Source organism: Oncorhynchus tshawytscha, linkage group LG20, assembly GCF_018296145.1.
Source record: "Oncorhynchus tshawytscha isolate Ot180627B linkage group LG20, Otsh_v2.0, whole genome shotgun sequence".
Classification (NCBI taxonomy): domain Eukaryota; kingdom Metazoa; phylum Chordata; class Actinopteri; order Salmoniformes; family Salmonidae; genus Oncorhynchus; species Oncorhynchus tshawytscha.
The window spans coordinates 48,834,812-48,857,622 of NC_056448.1; the positions used below are offsets into that span (position 1 = coordinate 48,834,812).

Below are 22,811 nucleotides of genomic sequence, written 5' to 3' on the forward strand. Positions count from 1 at the left end.
TGGGTATGAGGAGGAGAGAGAGAAGAGGTAGGGTATGAGGAGGAGAGAGAGAGAAGAGGTAGGGTATGAGGAGGATGGAGAGAGAGAATAGGTAGGGTATGAGGAGGAGAGAGAGAGAGAGAAGAGGTAGGGTATGAGGAGGAGAGAGAGAAGAGGTAGGGTATGAGGAGGATGGAGAGAGAGAATAGGTAGGGTATGAGGAGGAGAGAGAGAAGATGTAGGGTATGAGGAGGAGAGAGAGAAGAGGTAGGGTATGAGGAGGAGAAAGAGAAGAGGTAGGGTATGAGGAAGAGAGAGAGAGAAGAGGTAGGGTATGAGGAGGAGAGAGAGAAGAGGTAGGGTATGAGGAGGATAGAGAGAGAGAAGAGGTAGGGTATGAGGAGGAGAGAGAGAGAAGAGGTAGGGTATGAGGAGGAGAGAGAGAAGAGGTAGGGTATGAGGAGGAGAGAGAGAAGAGGTAGGGTATGAGGAGGAGAGAGAGAAGTGGTAGGGAATGAGGAAGAGAGAGAGAGAAGAGGTAGGGTATAAGGAGGAGAGAGAGAAGAGGTAGGGTATGAGGAGGATGGAGAAAGAGAATAGGTAAGGTATGAGGAGGAGAGAGAGAAGGGGTAGGGTATGAGGAGGAGAGAGAGAAGAGGTAGGGAATGAGGAAGAGAGAAGAGGTAGGGTATGAGGAAGAGAGAAGAGGTAGGGTATGAGGAGGAGAGAGAGAAGAGGTAGGGTATGAAGAGGATGGAGAGAGAGAAGAGGTAGGGTATGAGGAGGAGAGAGAGAAGAGGTAGGGTATGAGGAGGAGAGAGAGAAGAGGTAGGGTATGAGGAGGATGGAGAGAGAGAAGAGGTTGGGTATGAGGAGGAGAGAGAGAAGAGGTAGGGTATGAGGAGGAGAGAGAGAGAAGAGGTAGGGTATGAGGAGGATGGAGAGAGAGAATAGGTAGGGTATGAGGAGGGAGAGAGAGAGAGAGAAGAGGTAGGGTATGAGGAGGAGAGAGAGAAGAGGTAGGGATGAGGAGGATGGAGAGAGAGAATAGGAGGGAGGAGGAGAGAGAGAGAAGAGGTAGGGTATGAGGAGGAGAGAGAGAGAAGAGGTAGGGTATGAGGAGGATGAGGAGAGAGGAGAGGAGGGTAGAGGAGGAGGAGAGAGAGAAGAGGTAGGGTATGAGGAGGAGAGAGAGAAGAGGTAGGGTATGAGGAGGAGAGAGAGAAGAGGAGTAAGAGGAGGGATAGAGGAGGGAGAGAGAGGTAGGGTATGAGGAGGAGAGAGAGAAGAGGTAGGGTATGAGGAGGAGAGAGAGAGAAGAGGTAGGGTATGAGGAGGAGAGAGAGAGAAGAGGTAGGGTATGAGGAGGATGGAGAGAGAGAAGAGGTAGGGTATGAGGAGGATGGAGAGAGAGAAGAGGTAGGGTATAGAGGAGGATGGAGAGAGAGAAGAGGTAGGGTATGAGGAGGAGGAGAGAGAGAAGAGGTAGGGTATGAGGAGGATGGAGAGAGAGAAGAGGTAGGGTATGAGGAGGATGGAGAGAGAAGAGGTAGGGAAGGAGGATGGAGAGAGAGAAGAGGTAGGGTATGAGGAGGAGAGAGGAGAAGAGGTGGATGAGGAGAGAGAGAGAGAAGAGGTAGGGTATGAGGAGGAGAGAGAGAAGGGTAGGGTATGAGGAAGAGAGAGAGAGAAGAGGTAGGGTATGAGGAGGGATGAGAGAGAGAAGAGGTAGGGTATGAGGAGGATGGAGAGAGAGAAGAGGTAGGGTATGAGGAGAGAGAGAGAAGAGGTAGGGTATGAGGAGGATGGAGAGAGAGAAGAGGTAGGGTATGAGGAGGATAGAGAGAGAAGAGGTAGGGTATGAGGAGGATGGGGAGAGAGAAGAGGTAGGGTATGAGGAGGATGGAGAGAGAGAAGAGGTAGGGTATGAGGAGGGAGAGAGAGAAGAGGTAGGGTATGAGGAGGATGGAGAGAGAGAAGAGGTAGGGTATGAGGAGGAGAGAGAGAAGAGGTAGGGTATGAGGAGGAGAGAGAGAAGAGGTAGGATGAGGAGGATGGAGAGAGAGAAGAGGTAGGGTATGGGGAGGAGGAAGAGAGAGAGAGAGGAAGAGAGGTAGAGGAGGAGGAGGGGAGAGAGAGAGAAGAGGTAGGGTATGAGGAGGATGGAGAGAGAGAAGAGGTAGGGTATGAGGAGAGGAGAGAGAGAGAAGAGGTAGGGTGAGGAGGATGGAGAGAGAGAAGAGGTAGGGTATGAGGAGGATGGAGAGAGAGAAGAGGTAGGGTATGAGGTAAGAGGAGAGGAGAGAGAGAAGAGGTAGGGTATGAGGAGGAGAGAGAGAAGAGGTAGGGTATGAGGAGGATGGAGAGAGAGAAGAGGTAGGGTATGAGGAGGAGGAGAGAGAGAAGAGGTAGGGTATGAGGAGGAGGGAGAGAGAGAAGAGGTAGGGTATGAGGAGGATGGAGAGAGAAGAGTAGGGTAGAGGAAGAGGAGGTATGAGGAGAGAGAGAGAAGAGGTAGGGTATGAGGAGGATGGAGAGAGAGAAGAGGTAGGGTATGAGGAGGAGAGAGAGAAGAGTAGGGGAGGAGGATGGAGAGAGAGAAGAGGTAGGGTATGAGGAGGATGGAGAGAGAGAAGAGGTAGGGTATGAGGAGGATGGAGAGAGAGAAGAGGTAGGGTATGAGGAGGATGGAGGAGAGAAGAGGTAGGGTATGAGGAGGAGAGAGAGAAGAGGTAGGGTATGAGGAGGAGGAGAGAGAAGAGGTAGGGTATGAGGAGGAGGAGAGAGAGAGAGGTAGGGTATGAGGAGGAGGAGAGAGAAGAGGTAGGGTATGAGGAGGAGAGAGAAAGAGGAGGGTATGAGGAGGAGAGAGAGAAGAGGTAGGGTATGAGGAGAGAGAGAGAGAAGAGGTAGGGTATGAGGAGGATGGAGAGAGAGAAGAGGTAGGGTATGAGGAGGAGAGAGAGAAGAGGTAGGGTATGAGGAGGATGGAGAGAGAGAAGAGGTAGGGTATGAGGAGGATGGAGAGAGAGAAGAGGTAGGGTATGAGGAGGAGAGAGAGAAGAAGTAGGGTATGAGGAGGATGGAGAGAGAGAAGAGGTAGGGTATGAGGAGGAGAGAGAGAGAGAAGAGGTAGGGTATGAGGAGGAGAGAGAGAAGAGGTAGGGTATGAGGAGGGAGGAGAGAGAGAAGAGGTAGGGTATGAGGAGGATGGAGAGAGAGAAGAGGTAGGGTATGAGGAAGAGGAGGGTATGAGGAGGAGAGAGAAGAGGTAGGGTATGAGGAGGGAGAGAGAGAAGAGGTAGGGTATGAGGAGGATTCAGAGAGAGAAGAGGTAGGGTATGAGGAGGAGAGAGAGAAGAGGTAGGGTATGAGGATGGAGAGAGAGAAGAGGTAGGGTATGAGGAGGGAGAGAGAGAAGAGGTAGGGTATGAGGAGGAGAGAGAGAGAAGAGGTAGGGTATGAGGAGGATGGAGAGAGAGAAGAGGTAGGGTATGAGGAGGAGGAGAGAGAGAAGAGGTAGGGTATGAGGAGGAGAGAGAGAAGAGGTAGGGTATGAGGAGGATGGAGAGAGAGAAGAGGTAGGGTATGAGGAGGATGGAGAGAGAGAAGAGGTAGGGTATGAGGAGGAGAGAGAGAGAAGAGGTAGGGTATGAGGAGGAGAGAGAGAGAAGAGGTAGGGTAAGGAGGAGGAGAGAGAGAGAGAAGAGGTAGGGTATGAGGAGGAGAGAGAGAAGAGGTAGGGTATGAGGAGGAGAGAGAGAAGAGGTAGGGATGAGGAGAGAGAGAGAAGGTAGGGTATGATGAGGATGGAGAGAGAGAAGAGGTAGGGTATGAGGAGGAGGAGAGAGAGAAGAGGTAGGGTATGAGGAGGATGGGAGAGAGAGAAGAGGTAGGGTATGAGGAGGATGGAGAGAGAGAAGAGGTAGGGTATGAGGAGGGAGAGAGAGAAGAGGTAGGGTATGAGGAGGATGGAGAGAGAGAGAAGAGGTAGGGTATGAGGAAGGAGAGAGAGAAGAGGAAGGGTATGAGGAGGAGAGAGAGAAGAGGTAGGGTATGAGGAGGAGAGAGAGAGAGAAGAGGTAGGGTATGAGGAGGATGGAGAGAGAGAGAAGAGGTAGGGTATGAGGGAGGATGAGGAGGAGAGAGAGAGAGGTAGGGTATGAGGAGGAAGAGAGAGAGAAGAGGTAGGGTATGAGGAGGGAGAGAGAGAAGAGGTAGGGTATGAGGAGGAGAGAGAAGAGGTAGGGTATGAGGAGGATGGAGAGAGAGAAGAGGTAGGGTATGAGGAGGAGGAGAGAGAGAAGAGGTAGGGTATGAGGAGGAGAGAGAGAAGAGGTAGGGTATGAGGAGGGAGAGAGAGAGAAGAGGTAGGGATGAGGAGGATGGAGAGAGAGAAGAGGTAGGGTATGAGGAGGAGAGAGAGAAGAGGTAGGGTATGAGGAGGAGAGAGAGAAGAGGTAGGGTATGAGGAGGATGAGAGAGAGAGAAGAGGTAGGGTATGAGGAGGATGGAGAGAGAGAAGAGGTAGGGTATGAGGAGGATGGAGAGAGAGAAGAGGTAGGGTATGAGGAGGAGAGAGAGAGAAGAGGTAGGGTATGAGGAGGATGGAGAGAGAGAAGAGGTAGGGTAGGAGGAGAGAGAGAGAGAGAGAAGAGGTAGGGTATGAGGGGGATGGAGAGAGAGAAGAGGTAGGGTATGAGGAGGATGGAGAGAGAGAAGAGGTAGGGTATGAGGAGAAGAGAGAGGAGGAGAGAGAAGAGGTAGGGTATGAGGAGGATGGAGAGAGAGAAGAGGTAGGGTATGAGGAAGAGGAGAGAGAAGAGATAGGGTATGAGGAAGAGAGAGAGACAAGAGGTGAGGGAGGAGGAGAGAGAGAAGAGGTAGGGTATGAGGAGGTGGAGAGAGAGAAGAGGTAGGGTATGAGGAGGAGGAGAGAGAGAGAGAAGAGATAGGGTATGAGGAGGAGAGGACAAGAGGTAAGGTATGAGGAGGAGAGAGAGAGAAGAGGTAGGGTATGAGGAGGATGGAGAGAGAGAAGAGGTAGGGTAGGAGGGAGGATGGAGAGAGAGAAGAGGTAGGGATGAGGAGGATGGAGAGAGAAGAGGTAGGGTATGAGGAGGATGGGAGAGAGAAGAGGTAGGGTATGAGGGAGGAGAGAGAGAGAAGAGGTAGGGTGAGGAGGAGAGAGAGAGAGAAGAGTAGGTATGAGGAGGAGAGAGAGAAGAGGTAGGGGAGGAGGAGGAGAGAGAGAAGAGGTAGGGTATGAGGAGGAGAGAGAGAGAAGAGGTAGGGTATGAGGAGGAGAGAGAGAAGAGGTAGGGTAATGAGGAGGATGAGAGAGAGAGAAGAGGTAGGGTATGAGGAGGATGGGGAGAGAGAAGAGGTAGGGTATGAGGAGGATGGAGAGAGAAGAGGTAGGGTATGAGGAAGAGAGAGAGAAGAGGTAGGGTATGAGGAGGAGAGGGAGGATGGGATGAGGAGAGAGAGAGAAGAGGTAGGGTAGGGAGGAGAGAGAGAGAAGAGGTAGGGTATGAGGAGGATGGAGAGAGAGAAGAGGTAGGGTATGAGGAGGAGGAGAGAGAGAAGAGGTAGGGTATGAGGAGGATGGAGAGAGAGAAGAGGTAGGGTATGAGGAAGAGAGAGAGAAGAGGTAGGGTATGAGGAGGATGGAGAGAGAGAAGAGGTAGGGTATGAGGAGGATGGAGAGAGAGAAGAGGTAGGGTATGAGGAGGGAGAGAGAGAAGAGGTAGGGTATGAGGAGGAGAGAGAGAAGAGGTAGGGTATGAGGAGGATGGGAGAGAGAAGAGGTAGGGTATGAGGAGGATGGAGAGAGAGAAGAGGTAGGGTATGAGGAGGAGAGAGAGAGAAGAGGTAGGGTATGAGGAGGGAGGAGGAGAGAGAGAGAAGAGGTAGGGTATGAGGAGGAGAGAGAGAGAGAAGGAGGTAGGAGGGAGAAGAGGAGGATGGAGAGAGAGAGAAGAGGTAGGGTATGAGGAGGAGAGAGAGAGAAGAGGTAGGGTATGAGGAGGAGGAGAGAGAGAAGAGGTAGGGTATGAGGAGGATGAGAGAGAGAGAAGAGGTAGGGTATGAGGAGGAGAGAGAGAAGAGGTAGGGTATGAGGAGGAGAGAGAGAGAGAAGAGGTAGGGATGAGGAGGAGAGAGAGAGAAGAGGTAGGGTATGAGGAGGGAGAGAGAGAGAAGAGGTAGGGTATGAGGAGGATGGAGAGAGAGAAGAGGTAGGGTATGAGGAGGATGGGAGAGAGAAGAGGTAGGGTATGAGGAGGAGAGAGAGAGAAGAGGTAGGGTATGAGGAGGATGGAGAGAGTGAAGGGTAGGGTATGAGGAGGATGGAGAGAGAAGAGAAGAGGTAGGAAGGGATGAGGAGGAGAGAGAGAAGAGGTAGGGTATGAGGAGAGAGAGGAGAGAGAAGAGGTAGGGTATGAGGAGGATGGAGAGAGAGAAGAGGTAGGGTATGAGGAGGGAGAGAGAGAAGAGGTAGGGTATGAGGAGGATGGAGAGAGAGAAGAGGTAGGGTATGAGGAGGAGAGAGAGAGAGAAGAGGTAGGGTATGAGGAGGAGAGAGAGAGAAGAGGTAGGGTATGAGGAGGATGGAGAGAGAAGAGGTAGGGTATGAGGAGAGAGAGAGAGAAGAGGTAGGGTATGAGGAGGGAGAGAGAGAAGAGGTAGGGTATGAGGAGGAGAGAGAGAGAGAAGAGGTAGGGGTATGAGGAGAGAGAGAGAAGAGGTAGGGTATGAGGAGGAGGAGAGAGAGAGAAGAGGTAGGGTATGAGGAGGATGGAGAGAGAGAAGAGGTAGGGTATGAGGAGGAGAGAGAGAAGAGGTAGGGTATGAGGAGGAGGAGAGAGAGAAGAGGTAGGGTATGAGGAGGAGGAGAGAGAGAAGAGGTAGGGTATGAGGAGGAGAGAGAGAAGAGGTAGGGTATGAGGAGGAGAGAGAGAGAAGAGGTAGGGTATGAGGAGGATGGAGGAGAAGAGGAGAGAGAGAGAGAAGAGGTAGGGTATGAGGAGGATGGAGAGAGAGAAGAGGTAGGGTATGAGGAGGAGAGAGAGAGAAGAGGTAGGGTATGAGGAGGAGAGAGAGAGAAGAGGTAGGGTATGAGGAGGATGGAGAGAGAGAAGAGGTAGGGGTATAGGGAGGAGGAGAAGAGAAGAGAGAGGGAAGAGGAGGAGAGAGAGAAGAGGGGGTATGGAGAGAGAGAAGAGGTAGGGTATGAGGAGGATGGAGAGAGAGAAGAGGTAGGGTATGAGGAGGATGGGAGAGAGAGAAGAGGTAGGGTATGAGGAGGATGGAGAGAGAGAAGAGGTAGGGTATGAGGAGGATGGAGAGAGAGAAGAGGTAGGGTATGAGGAGGATGGAGAGAGAAGAGGTAGGGTAGAGGAGGAGAGAGAGAAGAGGTAGGGCATGAGGAATGGAGAGAGAGAAGAGGTAGGGTATGAGGAGGAGAGAGAGAGAAGAGGTAGGGTATGAGGAGGATGGAGAGAGAGAAGAGGTAGGGTATGAGGAGGAGAGAGAGAGAAGAGGTAGGGATATGAGGAGGATGGAGAGAGAGAAGAGGTAGGGTATGAGGAGGAGAGAGAGAGAAGAGGTAGGGTATGAGGAGGATGGAGAGAGAGAAGAGGTAGGTATGAGGAGGAGAGAGAGAGAAGAGGTAGGGTATGAGGAGGATGGAGAGAGAGAAGATGTAGGGTATGAGGAGGAGAGAGAGAAGAGGTAGGGTATGAGGAGGAGAGAGAGAAGAGGGTATGAGGAGGAGAGAGGATGGAGAGAGAGAAGAAGATAGGGTATGAGGAGGATGGAGAGAGAGAAGAGTAGGGTATGAGGAGAGAGAGAGAAGAGGTAGGGTATGAGGAGGGAGAGAGAGAAGAGGTAGGGTATGAGGAGGATGGAGAGAGAGAAGAGGTAGGGTATGAGGAGGAGAGAGAGAGAAGAGGTAGGGTATGAGGAGGATGGAGAGAGAGAAGAGGTAAGGTATGAGGAGGGAGAGAGAGAAGAGGTAGGGTATGAGGAGGATGGAGAGAGAGAATAGGTAGGGTATGAGGAGGAGAGAGAGAAGAGGTAGGGTATGAGGAGGAGAGAGAGAGAAGAGGGAGGGGTATGAGGAGGATGGAGAGAGAAGAGGTAGGGTATGAGGAGGATGGAGAGAGAGAGAGAAGAGGTAGGGTATGAGGAGGATGAGAGAGAGAGAAGAGGTAGGGTATGAGGAGGTTGGAGAGAGAGAAGAGGTAGGGTATGAGGAGGAGAGAGAGAAGAGGTAGGGTATGAGGAGGATGGAGAGAGAGAGAGGTAGGGTATGAGGAGGAGAGAGAGAAGAGGTAGGGTATGAGGAGAGGAGAGAGAGAAGAGGTAGGGTATGAGGAGGATGGAGAGAGAGAAGAGGTAGGGTATGAGGAGGATCAGAGAGAGAAGAGGTAGGGTATGAGGAGGATGAGAGAGAGAAGAGGTAGGGTATGAGGAGGATGGAGAGAGAGAAGAGGTAGGGGTATGAGGAGGATGGAGAGAGAGAAGAGGTAGGGTATGAGGAGAGAGAGAGAAGAGGTAGGGTATGAGGAGGAGAGAGAGAGAGAAGAGGTAGGGTATGAGGAGGATGGAGAGAGAGAAGAGGTAGGGTATGAGGAGGATGGAGAGAGAGAAGAGGTAGGGTAAGAGGAGATAGAGAGAGAAGAGTAGGGAGAGGAGGAGAGAGAGAGAAGAGGTAGGGTATGAGGAGGATGGGAGAGAGAGAAGAGGTAGGGCATGAGGAGGATGGAGAGAGAGAAGAGGTAGGGTATGAGGAGAGAGAGAGAAGAGGTAGGGTATGAGGAGGATGGAGAGAGAGAATAGGTAGGGTATGAGGAGGAGAGAGAGAGAAGATGTAGGGTATGAGGAGGAGAGAGAGAGAAGAGGTAGGGTATGAGGAGATGAGAGAGAGAAGAGGTAGGGTATGAGGAAGGAGAGAGAGAGAAGAGGTAGGGTATGAGGAGGAGAGAGAGAAGAGGTAGGGTATGAGGAGGATGGAGAGAGAGAAGAGGTAGGGTATGAGGAGGAGAGAGAGAAGAGGAAGGGAGGAGAGAGAGAGAGAGAGAGAAGAGGTAGGGCATGAAGAGGAGGAGAGAGAGAAGAGGTAGGGTATGAGGAGGATGGAGAGAGAGAAGAGGCAGGGTATGAGGAGGATGGAGAGAGAGAAGAGGTAGGGTAGGAGGAGAGAGAGAAGAGGTAGGGTATGAGGAGGAGAGAGAGAAGAGGTAGGGTATGAGGAGGATGGAGAGAGAGAAGAGGTAGGATATGAGGAGGAGAGAGAGAAGAGGTAGGGTATGAGGAGGAGGAGAGAGGAGGTAGAGTATGAGGAGGAGGAGAGAGAGAGAGGTAGGGAGGAGGGAAGATAGAGAGAGAGAAGAGGGATGGAGAGAGAGAAGAGGTAGGGTATGAGGAGGAGAGAGAAGAGGTAGGGGTATGAGGAAGAGAGAGAGAGAAGAGGTAGGGTATGAGGAGGATGGAGAGAGAGAAGAGGTAGGGTATGAGGAGGATGGAGAGAGAGAAGAGGTAGGGTATGATGAGGATGGAGAGAGAGAGAAGAGGTAGGGTATGAGGAGGAGAGAGAGAAGGGGTAGGGAATGAGGAGGAGAGAGAGAGAAGAGGTAGGGTATGAGAAGAGAGAGAGAGAGAGAAGAGGTAGGGTATGAGGAGGATGGAGAGAGAGAAGAGGTAGGGTATGAGGAGGATGGAGAGAGAAGAGGTAGGGTATGAGGAGAGAGAGGAGAGAAGAGGTAAGGGGTATGAGGAGGGAGAGAGAGAGAGAGAGGTAGGGTATGAGGAGGATGGAGAGAGAAGAGGTAGGGTATGAGGAGGCTATGAGGAGGAGAGAGAGAAAGAGAGGTAGGGTATGAGGAGGAGAGAGAGAGAAGAGGTAGGGTATGAGGAGGAGAGAGAGAGAAGAGGTAGGGTATGAGGAGGAGGAGAGAGAGAAGAGGTAGGGTATGAGGAGGATGGAGAGAGAGAAGAGGTAGGGTATGAGGAGGATGGAGAGAGAGAAGAGGTAGGGTATGAGGAGGATGGAGAGAGAGAAGAGGTAGGGTATGAGGAGGAGAGAGAGAAGAGGTAGGGTATGAGGAGGAGGAGAGAGAGAAGAGGTAGGGTATGAGGAGGAGAGAGAGAGAAGAGGTAGGGTATGGAGGAGGAGGAGGAGGAGAGAGAGAAGAGGTAGGGTATGAGGAGAGAGAGAGAAGAGGTAGGGTATGAGGAGGAGGAGAGAGAGAGTAGGGTATGAGGAGGATGGAGAGAGAGAAGAGGTAGGGTATGAGGAGGATGGGAGAGAGAGAAGAGGTAGGGTATGAGGAGGATGGAGAGAGAGAAGAGGTAGGGTATGAGGAGGATGGAGAGAGAGAAGAGGTAGGGTATGAGGAGGATGGAGAGAGAGAAGAGGTAGGGTATGAGGAGGATGGAGAGAGAGAAGAGGTAGGGTATGAGGAGGATGAGAGAGAGAGAAGAGGTAGGGTATGAGGAGGATGGAGAGAGAGAAGAGGTAGGGTATGAGGAGGGAGAGAGAGAAGAGGTAGGGTATGAGGAGGATGAGAGAGAAGAGGGAGGGTATGAGGAGGAGAGAGAGAAGAGGTAGGGCATGATGAGGAGAGAGAGAGAGAAGAGGTAGGGTATGAGGAGGATGGAGAGAGAGAAGAGGTAGGGTATGAGGAGGATGGAGAGAGAGAAGAGGTAGGGTATGAGGAGGATGGGAGAGAGAGAGAAGAGGTAGGGTATGAGGAGGATGGAGAGAGAGAAGAGGTAGGCATGAGGAGGAGAGAGAGAAGAGGTAGGGTATGAGGAGGATGGAGAGAGAGAAGAGGTAGGGTATGAGGAGGAGAGAGAGAGAAGAGGTAGGGTATGAGGAGGAGAGAGAGAGAGAAGAGGTAGGGTATGAGGAGGATGGAGAGAGAGAAGAGGTAGGGTATGAGGAGGAGGAGAGAAGAGGAAGAGGTATGAGGAGGTATGAGAAGAGGTAGGGTATGAGGAGGAGAGAGAGAAGAGGTAGGGTATGAGGAGGATGGAGAGAGAGAAGAGGTAGGGTATGAGGAGGGAGAGAGAGAAGAGGTAGGGTATGAGGAGGATGGAGAGAGAGAAGAGGTAGGGTATGAGGAGGAGGAGAGAGAGAAGAGGTAGGGTATGAGGAGGATGGAGAGAGAGAAGAGGTAGGGTATGAGGAGGAGAGAGAGAAGAGGTAGGGTATGAGGAGAGAGAGAGAGAGAAGAGGTAGGGTATGAGGAGGATGGAGAGAGAGAAGAGGTAGGGTATGAGGAGGAGGAGAGAGAGAAGAGGTAGGGTATGAGGAGAGAGAGAGAGAAGAGGTAGGGTATGAGGAGGGAGAGAGAGAGAGAAGAGGTAGGGTATGAGGAGGATGGAGAGAGAGAAGAGGTAGGGTATGAGGAGGAGGAGAGAGAGAAGAGGTAGGGTATGAGGAAGAGAGAGAGAGAAGAGGTAGGGTATGAGGAGGAGAGAGAGAGAAGAGGTAGGGTATGAGGAGGAGAGAGAGAGAAGAGGTAGGGTATGAGGAGGATGGAGAGAGAGAAGAGGTAGGGTATGAGGAGGATGGAGAGAGAGAAGAGGTAGGGTATGAGGAGGAGAGAGAGAGAGAAGAGGTAGGGTATGAGGAGGATGGAGAGAGAGAAGAGGTAGGGTATGAGGAGGATGGAGAGAGAGAAGAGGTAGGGTATGAGGAGGATGGAGAGAGAGAAGAGGTAGGGTATGAGGAGGAGAGAGAGAAGAGGTAGGGTATGAGGAGGAGAGAGTGAATAGGTAGAGTATGAGGAGGATGGAGAGAGAGAAGAGATAGGGTATGAGGAAGAGAGAGAGAGAAGAGATAGGGGATGAGGAAGAGAGAGAGACAAGAGGTAAGGTATGAGGAGGAGAGAGAGAGAAGAGGTAGGGTATGAGGAGGGTGGAGAGAGAGAAGAGAGGGTATGAGGAAGAGAGAGAGAGAAGAGATAGGGTATGAGGAGGATGGAGAGAGAGAAGAGGTAGGGTATGAGGAGGATGGAAGAGAGAGAGAAGAGGTAGGGTATGAGGATGGAGAGAGAGAAGAGGTAGGGTATGAGGAGGAGAGAGAGAAGAGGTAGGGTATGAGGAGGATGGAGAGAGAGAAGAGGTAGGGTATGAGGAGGAGAGAGAGAAGAGGTAGGGTATGAGGAGGGAGAGAGAGAAGAGGTAGGGTATGAGGAGGAGAGAGAGAGAAGAGGTAGGGTATGAGGAGGAGAGAGAGAAGAGGTAGGGTATGAGGAGGATGGAGAGAGAGAAGAGGTAGGGTATGAGGAGGTAGGGTGAGATGATGGAGAGAGAGAAGAGGTAGGGTATGAGGAAGAGAGAGAGAAGAGAAGAGGTAGGGTATGAGGAGGAGGAGAGAGAGAAGAGGTAGGGTATGAGGAGAGAGAGAGAAGAGGTAGGTATGAGGAGGATGGAGAAGAGGTAGGGTATGAGGAGGAGGAGAGAGAGAAGAGGTAGGGTATGAGGAAGATGGAGAGAGAGAAGAGGTAGGGTATGAGGAGGAGAGAGAGAGAAGAGGTAGGGATATGAGGAGGAGAGAGAGAAGAGGTAGGGTATGAGGAGGATGGAGAGAGAGAAGAGGTAGGGTATGAGGAGGATGGAGAGAGAGAAGAGGTAGGGTATGAGGAGAGAGAGAGAGAGAAGAGGTAGGGTATGAGGAGGAGGAGAGAGAGAAGAGGTAGGGGGTATGAGGAGGAGAGAGAGAAGAGGTAGGGTATGAGGAGGAGAGAGAGAGAAGAGGTAGGGTATGAGGAAGAGAGAGAGAAGAGGTAGGGTATGAGGAGGATGGAGAGAGAGAAGAGGTAGGGTATGAGGAGGATGGAGAGAGAGAAGAGGTAGGGTATGAGGAGGATGGAGAGAGAGAAGAGGTAGGGTATGAGGAGGATGGAGAGAGAGAGAAGAGGTAGGGTATGAGGAGGATGAGAGAGAAGAGGTAGGGTATGAGGAGGATGGAGAGAGAAAAGAGGTAGGGTATGAGGAGGATGGAGAGAGAAGAGGTAGGGTGGAGGAAGAGAGGAGGAGAGAGAGAGAAGAGGTAGGGTATGAGGAGGAGAGAGAGAAGAGGTAGGGTATGAGGAAGGATGGAGAGAGAGAAGAGGTAGGGTATGAGGAGGAGAGAGAGAAGAGGTAGGATATGAGGAGGGAGAGAGAGAGAAGAGGTAGGGTATGAGGAGGATGGAGAGAGAAGAGGTAGGGTATGAGGAGGATGGAGAGAGAAGAGGTAGGGTATGAGGAGGAGAGAGAGAAGAGGTAGGGTATGAGGAGGATGGAGAGAGAGAAGAGGTAGGGTATGAGGAGGAGAGAGAGAAGAGGTAGGGTATGAGGAGGAGAGAGAGAGAAGAGGTAGGGTATGAGGAGGATGGAGAGAGAGAAGAGGTAGGGTATGAGGAGGATGGAGAGAGAGAAGAGGTAGGGTATGAGGAGGGAGAGAGAGAAGAGGTAGGGTATGAGGAGGATGGAGAGAGAGAAGAGGTAGGGTATGAGGAGGATGGAGGAGAGAGAGAAGAGGTAGGGTATGAGGAGGAGAGAGAGAAGAGGTAGGGTATGAGGAGGATGGAGAGAGAGAAGAGGTAGGGTATGAGGAGGAGAGAGAGAGAAGAGGTAGGGTATGAGGAGGAGAGAGAGAAGAGGTAGGGTATGAGGAGGAGAGAGAGAGAAGAGGTAGGGTATGAGGAGGAGGAGAGAGAAGAGAGATGAGGAGGAGGGTAGAGGTAGGGGAGGATGGAGAGAGAGAAGAGGTAGGGTATGAGGAGGAGGATGGAGAGAGAGAAGAGGTAGGGTATGAGGAGGAGGAGAGAGAGAAGAGGTAGGGTATGAGGAGGATGGAGAGAGAGAAGAGATAGGGTATGAGGAGGAGAGAGAGAGAAGAGGTAGGGTATGAGGAGGAGAGAGAGACAAGAGGTAAGGTATGAGGAGGAGAGAGAGAGAAGAGGTAGGGTATGAGGAGGGTGGAGAGAGAGAAGAGATAGGGTATGAGGAAGAGAGAGAGAGAAGAGATAGGGTATGAGGAAGAGAGAGAGACAAGAGGTAAGGTATGAGGAGGAGAGAGAGAGAAGAGGTAGGGTATGAGGAGGATGGAGAGAGAGAAGAGGTAGGGTATGAGGAGGAGAGAGAGAAGAGGTAGGGTATGAGGAGGATGGGGAGAGAGAGAAGAGGTAGGGTATGAGGAGGATGGAGAGAGAGAGAGAAGAGGTAGGGTATGAGGAGGATGGAGAGAGAGAAGAGGTAGGGTATGAGGAGGATGGAGAGAGAGAGAAGAGGTAGGGTATGAGGGAGAGAGAGAGAGAGAAGAGGTAGGGTATGAGGAGGAGAGAGAGAAGAGGTAGGGTATGAGGAGGAGGATGAGAGAGAGAGAAGAGGTAGGGTATGAGGAGGATGGAGAGAGAGAAGAGGTAGGGTATGAGGAGGAAGAGGTAGAGGTAGGGATGAGGAGAGAGAGAGAAGAGGTAGGGTATGAGGAGGAGAGAGAGAGAAGAGGTAGGGTATGAGGAGGATGGAGAGAGAGAAGAGGTAGGGTATGAGGAGGAGAGAGAGAGAAGAGGTAGGGTATGAGGAGGATGGAGAGAGAGAAGAGGTAGGGTATGAGGAGGATGGAGAGAGAGAAGAGGTAGGGATGGATGAGGAGGAGAGGAGAGAGAAGAGGTAGGGTATGAGGAGGAGAGAGAGAGAGAAGAGGTAGGGTATGAGGAGGATGGAGAGAGAGAAGAGGTAGGGTATGAGGAGGAGAGAGAGAAGAGGTAGGGTATGAGGAGGAGAGAGAGAGAAGAGGTAGGGTATGAGGAGGGAGAGAGAGAGAAGAGGTAGGGTATGAGGAGGATGGAGAGAGAGAAGAGGTAGGGTATGAGGAGGATGGAGAGAGAGAAGAGGTAGGGTATGAGGAGGATGGAGAGAGAGAAGAGGTAGGGTATGAGGAGGATGGAGAGAGAGAGAAGAGGTAGGGTATGAGGAGGAGAGAGAGAGAGAAGAGGTAGGGTATGAGGAGGATGGAGAGAGAGAAGAGGTAGGGTATGAGGAGGATGGAGAGAGAAGAGGTAGGTATGAGGTGGAGAGAGAGAAGAGGTAGGGTATGAGGAGGAGAGACAGAAGAGGTAGGGTATGAGGAGGATGGAGACAGGTAGTGTAGAGGTATGAGGAAGAGAGAAGAGAGGTAAGGATAGGGATGGTAGGTTGAGGACAGGATGTGTGGAGGTTGACCTTGTGTCTATGAGGATGTGTTGGAGGAAGAGGTAGGGTCTAACAGGATGTGAACAGGAAGAGATGTGTCTAACAGGAGTGAGAGAAGGTTGAGGATAGGGTCTGAGGAAGAGAGTGTCTAACAAGAGGTAACAGGTTGAGGTCTAACAGGAAGAGGTAGGGTATGAGGAGTGTCTAACAGAGATGTGTTAACAGGTAGGGTCTAACAGGATGTGAAGAGGTAGGTTGACCTTGTGTCTAACAGGAGGGTTGATGTCTAAGGAGGATGGAGAGAGAGAAGAGGTAGGGTATGAGGAGGATGGTGAGAGAGAAGAGGTAGGGTATGAGTGAGGAGAGATGAGAAGAGGTAGACCTTATGAGGAGGGAGAGAGAAGAGGTAGGGTATGAGGAGGATGGAGAGAACAGGATGTAAGAGGTAGGTTGACCTTGTGTCTAACAGGATAGGGTATGAAGGAGTTGAGAGAGAGAAGAGGTAGGGTATGAGGAGGGTTGAGAGAGAAGAGGTAGGGTGTGAGGAGGAGAGAGAAGAGGTAGGGTATGAGGAGGATGGAGAGAGAGAAGAGGTAGGGGATGAGGTTATGAGAGAGAGAAGAGGTAACAGGATGTATGAGTTGACCTTGAGTCTAACAGGAGGTAAGGGTATGAGGAAGAGAGAGAGAAGAGGTAGGGTATGAGGAGGAGTTAGAGAAGAGGTGGGTATGAGGAGGAGGAGAAGAGAAGAGGTAGGGTATGAGGAGGAGAGTGAGAAGAGGTACCTTGGTCTATGAGGAAGATAGAGAGAGAACAGGGTTGTGTCTAGGAGGATGTGAAGAGGAAGAGGTAGGATATGAGGAGGACCTTGAGTCTAACAGATGTGAGGTAGGGTATGAGGAGGATGGAGTTGACCTTGTGTCTAAGAGGATGTGTTGAGGAGGATGTGGAGGATGTGAAGAGGTTGAGTGTCTAAGGAAGAGAGAGAGAGAAGAGGTAGGGTGAGGAGGATTGAGAGTCTAACAAGAGGAGAGTGTTAGGAGGGAGGGACCTTGTGAGAGGAGAGAAGAGGTAGGGTATGAGGAGGATGTGTTAACAGGAAGACCGTGTGAGGAAGAGAGATGTGAGAAGAGGTAGGGTATGAGGAGGATGTGAGAAGAGGTGGTGTGAGGAGGATGTGAGAGAGGAAGAGGTAGGGTCTGAGGAGGATGTGTTAAGAGGAAGACCTTGGGTCTGAGGAGGATGGAGAGAGAGAAGAGGTAGGGTCTGAGGAGGATGAGAGAAGAGGTTGAGTGGTATGAGGAAGGATGAGTTAACAGGAAGAGGTAGTGTAGGGTAGAGGTAGGATGTCTAGGAGGAGATTGACCTTGTGTCTAACAGGATGTGAGGTTGACCTTGTGTCTAAGAGGATGTGTTAACAGGTTGACCTTGTGTCTAGGAGGATGTGTTAGAGGTTGGGTGTGAGGAACAGGATGTGTTAACAGGTTGAGGAGGTCTAACAGGATGTGTTAAGAGGTTGACCTTGTGTCTAACAGGATGGTTAACAGGATGACCTTGTGTCTAACAAGAAGAGGTTGACCTTGTGTCTAATGAGGATGGAGAGACAGGTTGAGGTGTGTCTAACAGGATGTGAAGAGGTGAGGGTATGAGGAGGAGGATGTGTTAACAAGAGGTAGGGTATGTTAACAGGATAACAGGATGTGAGGTTGACCTTGTGAAGAGGTATGTGTTAATGAGGTTGACCTTGTGTCTAACAGAAGATGTAGGGTAAGGAGGATGGAGAGAGTGTCTAGACAGGATGAGGAGGAGAGAGAGAAGAGGTAGGGTATGAGGAGGAGAGATGTGAGAAGAGGTTGGTAGTGTGTGAGGACAGGATGTGAGAGAGAGAAGAGGTTGGTGTCTGAGGAGGATGTGTCTAACAGGAGAAGACCTTGTGTCTGAGGACAGGATGAGAGAACAGGTTGACCGTGTGTCTAACAGATGTGTTAACAGGTTGACCGTGTGTCTAACAGGATGTGGACAGGTGTGAGTGAAGAGGTGTGTATAGGAGGATGTGTGAAAGAGGTACAGGTTGAGGAACAGGATGTGTTAACAGGTTGGTGTGTCTAACAGGATGTGTTAACAGGTTGAGGTTGTGTCTAACAGGATGTGTTAACAGGTTGAAGTGGTCTAACAGGATGTGTTAACAGGTTGACCTTGTGTCTAACAGGATGTGTTAACAGGTTGAGTGTGTCTAACAGGAAGAGGTAGGGTTGAGGAAGAGAGGATGTGAACAGGTTGACCTTGTGTCTAACAGGATGTGTTAACAGGTTGACCTTGTGTCTAACAGGATGTGAACAGGTTGACCTTGTGTCTAACAGGATGGTTAACAGGTTGAGAGAGAAGTTAACAGGTAGTGTCTAACAGGAGGAGGTTGATGTGAGAGAGGATGTGTTAACAGGTTGACCTTGTGTCTATGGAGAGATGTGTTAACAGGTTGACCTTGTGTCTAACAGGATGTGTTAGAGTTCAACAGGAGAGGTTGAGGTTGTGTCTGAGGAGGATGTGTTAACAGGTTGAGTGTGTCTAACAGGATGTGATAACAGATGTGAAGACAGGTTGACCTTGTGTCTAACAGGATGTGAGAACAGGTTGACCTTGTGTCTAACAGGATGTGTTAACAGGTTGACCTTGTGTCTAACAGGATGTGTTAACAGGTTGAGGTTGGGTCTAACAGGATGTGTTAACAGGTTGAGGTTGGGTCTAACAGGATGTGTTAACAGGTTGAGGTAGTGTCTAACAGGATGTGTTAACAGGTTGAGGTTGTGTCTAACAGGATGTGTTAACAGGTTGACCTTGTAGTCTATGAGGAGGATGTGTTAACAGGTTGACCTATGTGTCTAACAGGATGTGTTAACAGGTTGAGGAGGATGTGTTAACAGGTTGACCTTGTGTCTAACAGGATGTGTTAACAGGTTGACCGTGTGTCTAGACAGGATGTGTTAACAGGTTGAGGAGGATGTCTAACAGGATGTGTTAACAGGTTGGTGTGTCTAACAGGATGTGTTAACAGGTTGACCGTGAGGATGGAGAGATGTGTTAACAGGTTGAGTGTGTCTAACAGGATGTGTCTAACAGGATGTGTTAACAGGTTGACTTTTGTGTCTAACAGGATGTGAACAGGATGTGTCTAACAGGATGTGTTAACAGGTTGACCGTGTGGAACAGGATGTGTTAACAGGTTGAGGATGTGTTAACAGGTTGACCGTGTGTACAGGTGTGACCTAACAGGATGTGGACAGGTTGACCTTGTGTCTAACAGGATGTGTTAACAGGTTGACCGTGTGTCTAACAGAGGAGGTGTGTTAACAGGTTGTCTAACAGGAGTGTGTCTAACAGGATGTGTTAACAGGTTGACCTTGTGTCTAAAGGATGTACAGGTTGACCTGAACAGGATGTGTTAACAGGTTGACCGTGTGTCTAACAGGATGTGTTAACAGGTTGACCGTGTGTCTAACAGGATGTGTTAACAGGTTGACCGTGTGTCTAACAGGATGTGTTAACAGGTTGAGGAGGATGTGTCTAACAGGATGTGTTAACAGGTTGACCGTGTGTCTAACAGGATGTGTTAACAGGTTGACCGTGTGTCTAACAGGATGTGTTAACAGGTTGACCGTGTGTCTAACAGGATGTGTTAACAGGTTGACCGTGTGTGTCTAACAGGATGTGTTAACAGGTTGACCGTGTGTCTAACAGGATGTGTTAACAGGTTGACCGTGACCTTGTGTCTAACAGGATGTGTTAACAGGTTGACCGTGTGTCTAACAGGATGTGTTAACAGGTTGACCGTGTGTCTAACAGGATGTGTTAACAGGTTGACCGTGTGTCTAACAGGATGTGTTAACAGGTTGACCGTGTGTCTAACAGGATGTGTTAACAGGTTGACCGTGTGTCTAACAGGATGTGTTAACAGGTTGACCTTGTGTCTAACAGGATGTGTTAACAGGATGTAACAGGATGTGTTAACAGGTTGACCGTGTGTCTAACAGGATGTGTTAACAGGTTGACCGTGTGTCTAACAGGATGTGTTAACAGGTTGACCTTGTGTCTAACAGGATGTGTCTAACAGGTTGACCGTGTGTCTAACAGGATGTGTTAACAGGTTGACCGTGTGTCTAACAGGATGTGTTAACAGGTTGAGGTTGACCTTGTGTCTAACAGGATGTGTTAACAGGTTGACCTTGTGTGTCTAACAGGATGTGTTAACAGGTTGACCGTGTGTCTAACAGGAGGATGTGTCTAACAGGTTGACCGTGTGTCTAACAGGATGTGTTAACAGGTTGACCGTGTGTCTAACAGGATGTGTTAACAGGTTGACCGTGTGTCTAACAGGATGTGTTAACAGGTTGACCTTGTGTCTAACAGGATGTGTTAACAGGTTGACCGTGTGTCTGATGTGTTAACAGGTTGACCGTGTGTCTAACAGGATGTGTTAACAGGTTGACCGTGTGTCTAACAGGATGTGTTAACAGGTTGACCGTGTGTCTAACAGGATGTGTTAACAGGTTGACCGTGTGTCTAACAGGATGTGTTAACAGGTTGACCGTGTGTCTAACAGGATGTGTTAACAGGTTGACCGTGTGTCTAACAGGATGTGTTAACAGGTTGACCTTGTGTCTAACAGGATGTGTCTAACAGGATGTGTTAACAGGTTGACCTTGTGTCTAACAGGATGTGTTAACAGGTTGACCTTGTGTCTAACAGGATGTGTTAACAGGTTGACCTTGTGTCTAACAGGATGTGTTAACAGGTTGACCTAACAGGATGTGTTAACAGGTGTCTAACAGGATGTGTTAACAGGTTGACCTTGTGTCTAACAGGATGTGTTAACAGGTTGACCTTGTGTCTAACAGGATGTGTTAACAGGTTGACCTTGTGTCTAACAGGATGTGTTAACAGGTTGACCGTGTGTCTAACAGGATGTGTTAACAGGTTGACCTTGTGTCTAACAGGATGTGTTAACAGGTTGACCTTGTGTCTAACAGGATGTGTTAACAGGTTGACCGTGTGTCTAACAGGATGTGTTAACAGGTTGACCGTGTGTCTAACAGGATGTGTTAACAGGTTGACCTTGTGTCTAACAGGATGTGTTAACAGGTTGACCTTGTGTCTAACAGGATGTGTTAACAGGTTGACCGTGTGTCTAACAGGATGTGTTAACAGGTTGTGTGTCTAACAGGATGTGTTAACAGGTTGACCAGGATGTGTGTCTAACAGGATGTGTTAACAGGTTGACCGTGTGTCTAACAGGATGTGTTAACAGGTTGACCGTGTGTCTAACAGGATGTGTTAACAGGTTGACCGTGTGTCTAACAGGATGTGTTAACAGGTTGACCGTGTGTCTAACAGGATGTGTTAACAGGTTGACCTTGTGTCTAACAGGATGTGTTAACAGGTTGACCGTGTGTCTAACAGGATGTGTTAACAGGTTGACCGTGTGTCTAACAGGATGTGTTAACAGGTTGACCGTGTGTCTAACAGGATGTGTTAACAGGTTGACCGTGTGTCTAACAGGATGTGTTAACAGGTTGACCGTGTGTCTAACAGGATGTGTTAACAGGTTGACCGTGTGTCTAACAGGATGTGTTAACAGGTTGACCGTGTGTCTAACAGGATGTGTTAACAGGTTGACCGTGTGTCTAACAGGATGTGTTAACAGGTTGACCGTGTGTCTAACAGGATGTGTTAACAGGTTGACCGTGTGTCTAACAGGATGTGTTAACAGGTTGACCGTGTGTCTAACAGGATGTGTTAACAGGTTGACCGTGTGTCTAACAGGATGTGTTAACAGGTTGACCGTGTGTCTAACAGGATGTGTTAACAGGTTGACCGTGTGTCTAACAGGATGTGTTAACAGGTTGACCGTGTGTCTAACAGGATGTGTTAACAGGTTGACCGTGTGTCTAACAGGATGTGTTAACAGGTTGACCGTGTGTCTAACAGGATGTGTTAACAGGTTGACCGTGTGTCTAACAGGATGTGTTAACAGGTTGACCGTGTGTCTAACAGGATGTGTTAACAGGTGACCTTGTGTCTAACAGGATGTGTTAACAGGTTGACCGTGTGTCTAACAGGATGTGTTAACAGGTTGACCGTGTGTCTAACAGGATGTGTTAACAGGTTGACCGTGTGTCTAACAGGATGTGTTAACAGGTTGACCGTGTGTCTAACAGGATGTGTTAACAGGTTGACCGTGTGTCTAACAGGATGTGTTAACAGGTTGACCGTGTGTCTAACAGGATGTGTTAACAGGTTGACCGTGTGTCTAACAGGATGTGTTAACAGGTTGACCGTGTGTCTAACAGGATGTGTTAACAGGTTGACCGTGTGTCTAACAGGATGTGTTAACAGGTTGACCGTGTGTCTAACAGGATGTGTTAACAGGTTGACCGTGTGTCTAACAGGATGTGTTAACAGGTTTGACAGGATGTGTTAACAGGTTGTGTGTCTCTAACAGGATGTGTCTAACAGGTTGACCGTGTGTCTAACAGGATGTGTTAACAGGTTGACCGTGTGTCTAACAGGATGTGTTAACAGGTTGACCGTGTGTCTAACAGGATGTGTTAACAGGTTGACCGTGTGTCTAACAGGATGTGTTAACAGGTTGACCGTGTGTCTAACAGGATGTGTTAACAGGTTGACCGTGTGTCTAACAGGATGTGTTAACAGGTTGACCGTGTGTCTAACAGGATGTGTTAACAGGTTGACCGTGTGTCTAACAGGATGTGTTAACAGGTTGACCGTGTGTCTAACAGGATGTGTTAACAGGTTGACCGTGTGTCTAACAGGATGTGTTAACAGGTTGACCGTGTGTCTAACAGGATGTGTTAACAGGTTGACCGTGTGTCTAACAGGATGTGTTAACAGGTTGACCGTGTGTCTGTGTCTAACAGGATGTGTTAACAGGTTGACCGTGTGTCTAACAGGATGTGTTAACAGGTTGACCGTGTGTCTAACAGGATGTGTTAACAGGTTGACCGTGTGTCTAACAGGATGTGTTAACAGGTTGACCGTGTGTCTAACAGGATGTGTTAACAGGTTGACCGTGTGTCTAACAGGATGTGTTAACAGGTTGACCGTGTGTCTAACAGGATGTGTTAACAGGTTGACCGTGTGTCTAACAGGATGTGTTAACAGGTTGACCGTGTGTCTAACAGGATGTGTTAACAGGTTGACCGTGTGTCTAACAGGATGTGTCTAACAGGTTGACCGTGTGTCTAACAGGATGTGTTAACAGGTTGACCGTGTGTCTAACAGGATGTGTTAACAGGTTGACCGTGTGTCTAACAGGATGTGTTAACAGGTTGACCGTGTGTCTAACAGGATGTGTTAACAGGTTGACGTGTGTCTAACAGGATGTGTCTAACAGGATGTGTTAACAGGTTGACCGTGTGTCTAACAGGATGTGTTAACAGGTTGACCGTGTGTCTAACAGGATGTGTTAACAGGTTGACCGTGTGTCTAACAGGATGTGTTAACAGGTTGACCGTGTGTCTAACAGGATGTGTTAACAGGTTGACCGTGTGTCTAACAGGATGTGTTAACAGGTTGACCGTGTGTCTAACAGGATGTGTTAACAGGTTGACCGTGTGTCTAAC

General features: G+C 49.6%; 1 protein-coding gene across 1 annotated transcript in view; it reads left to right on the forward strand.

The window, feature by feature from the left end:
• LOC112238228 (MOB kinase activator 3B) overlaps positions 1-22,811 on the forward strand; it is a gene marked incomplete in the record, with an annotated part of 83,423 nt that overhangs the window by 60,183 nt on the left and 429 nt on the right.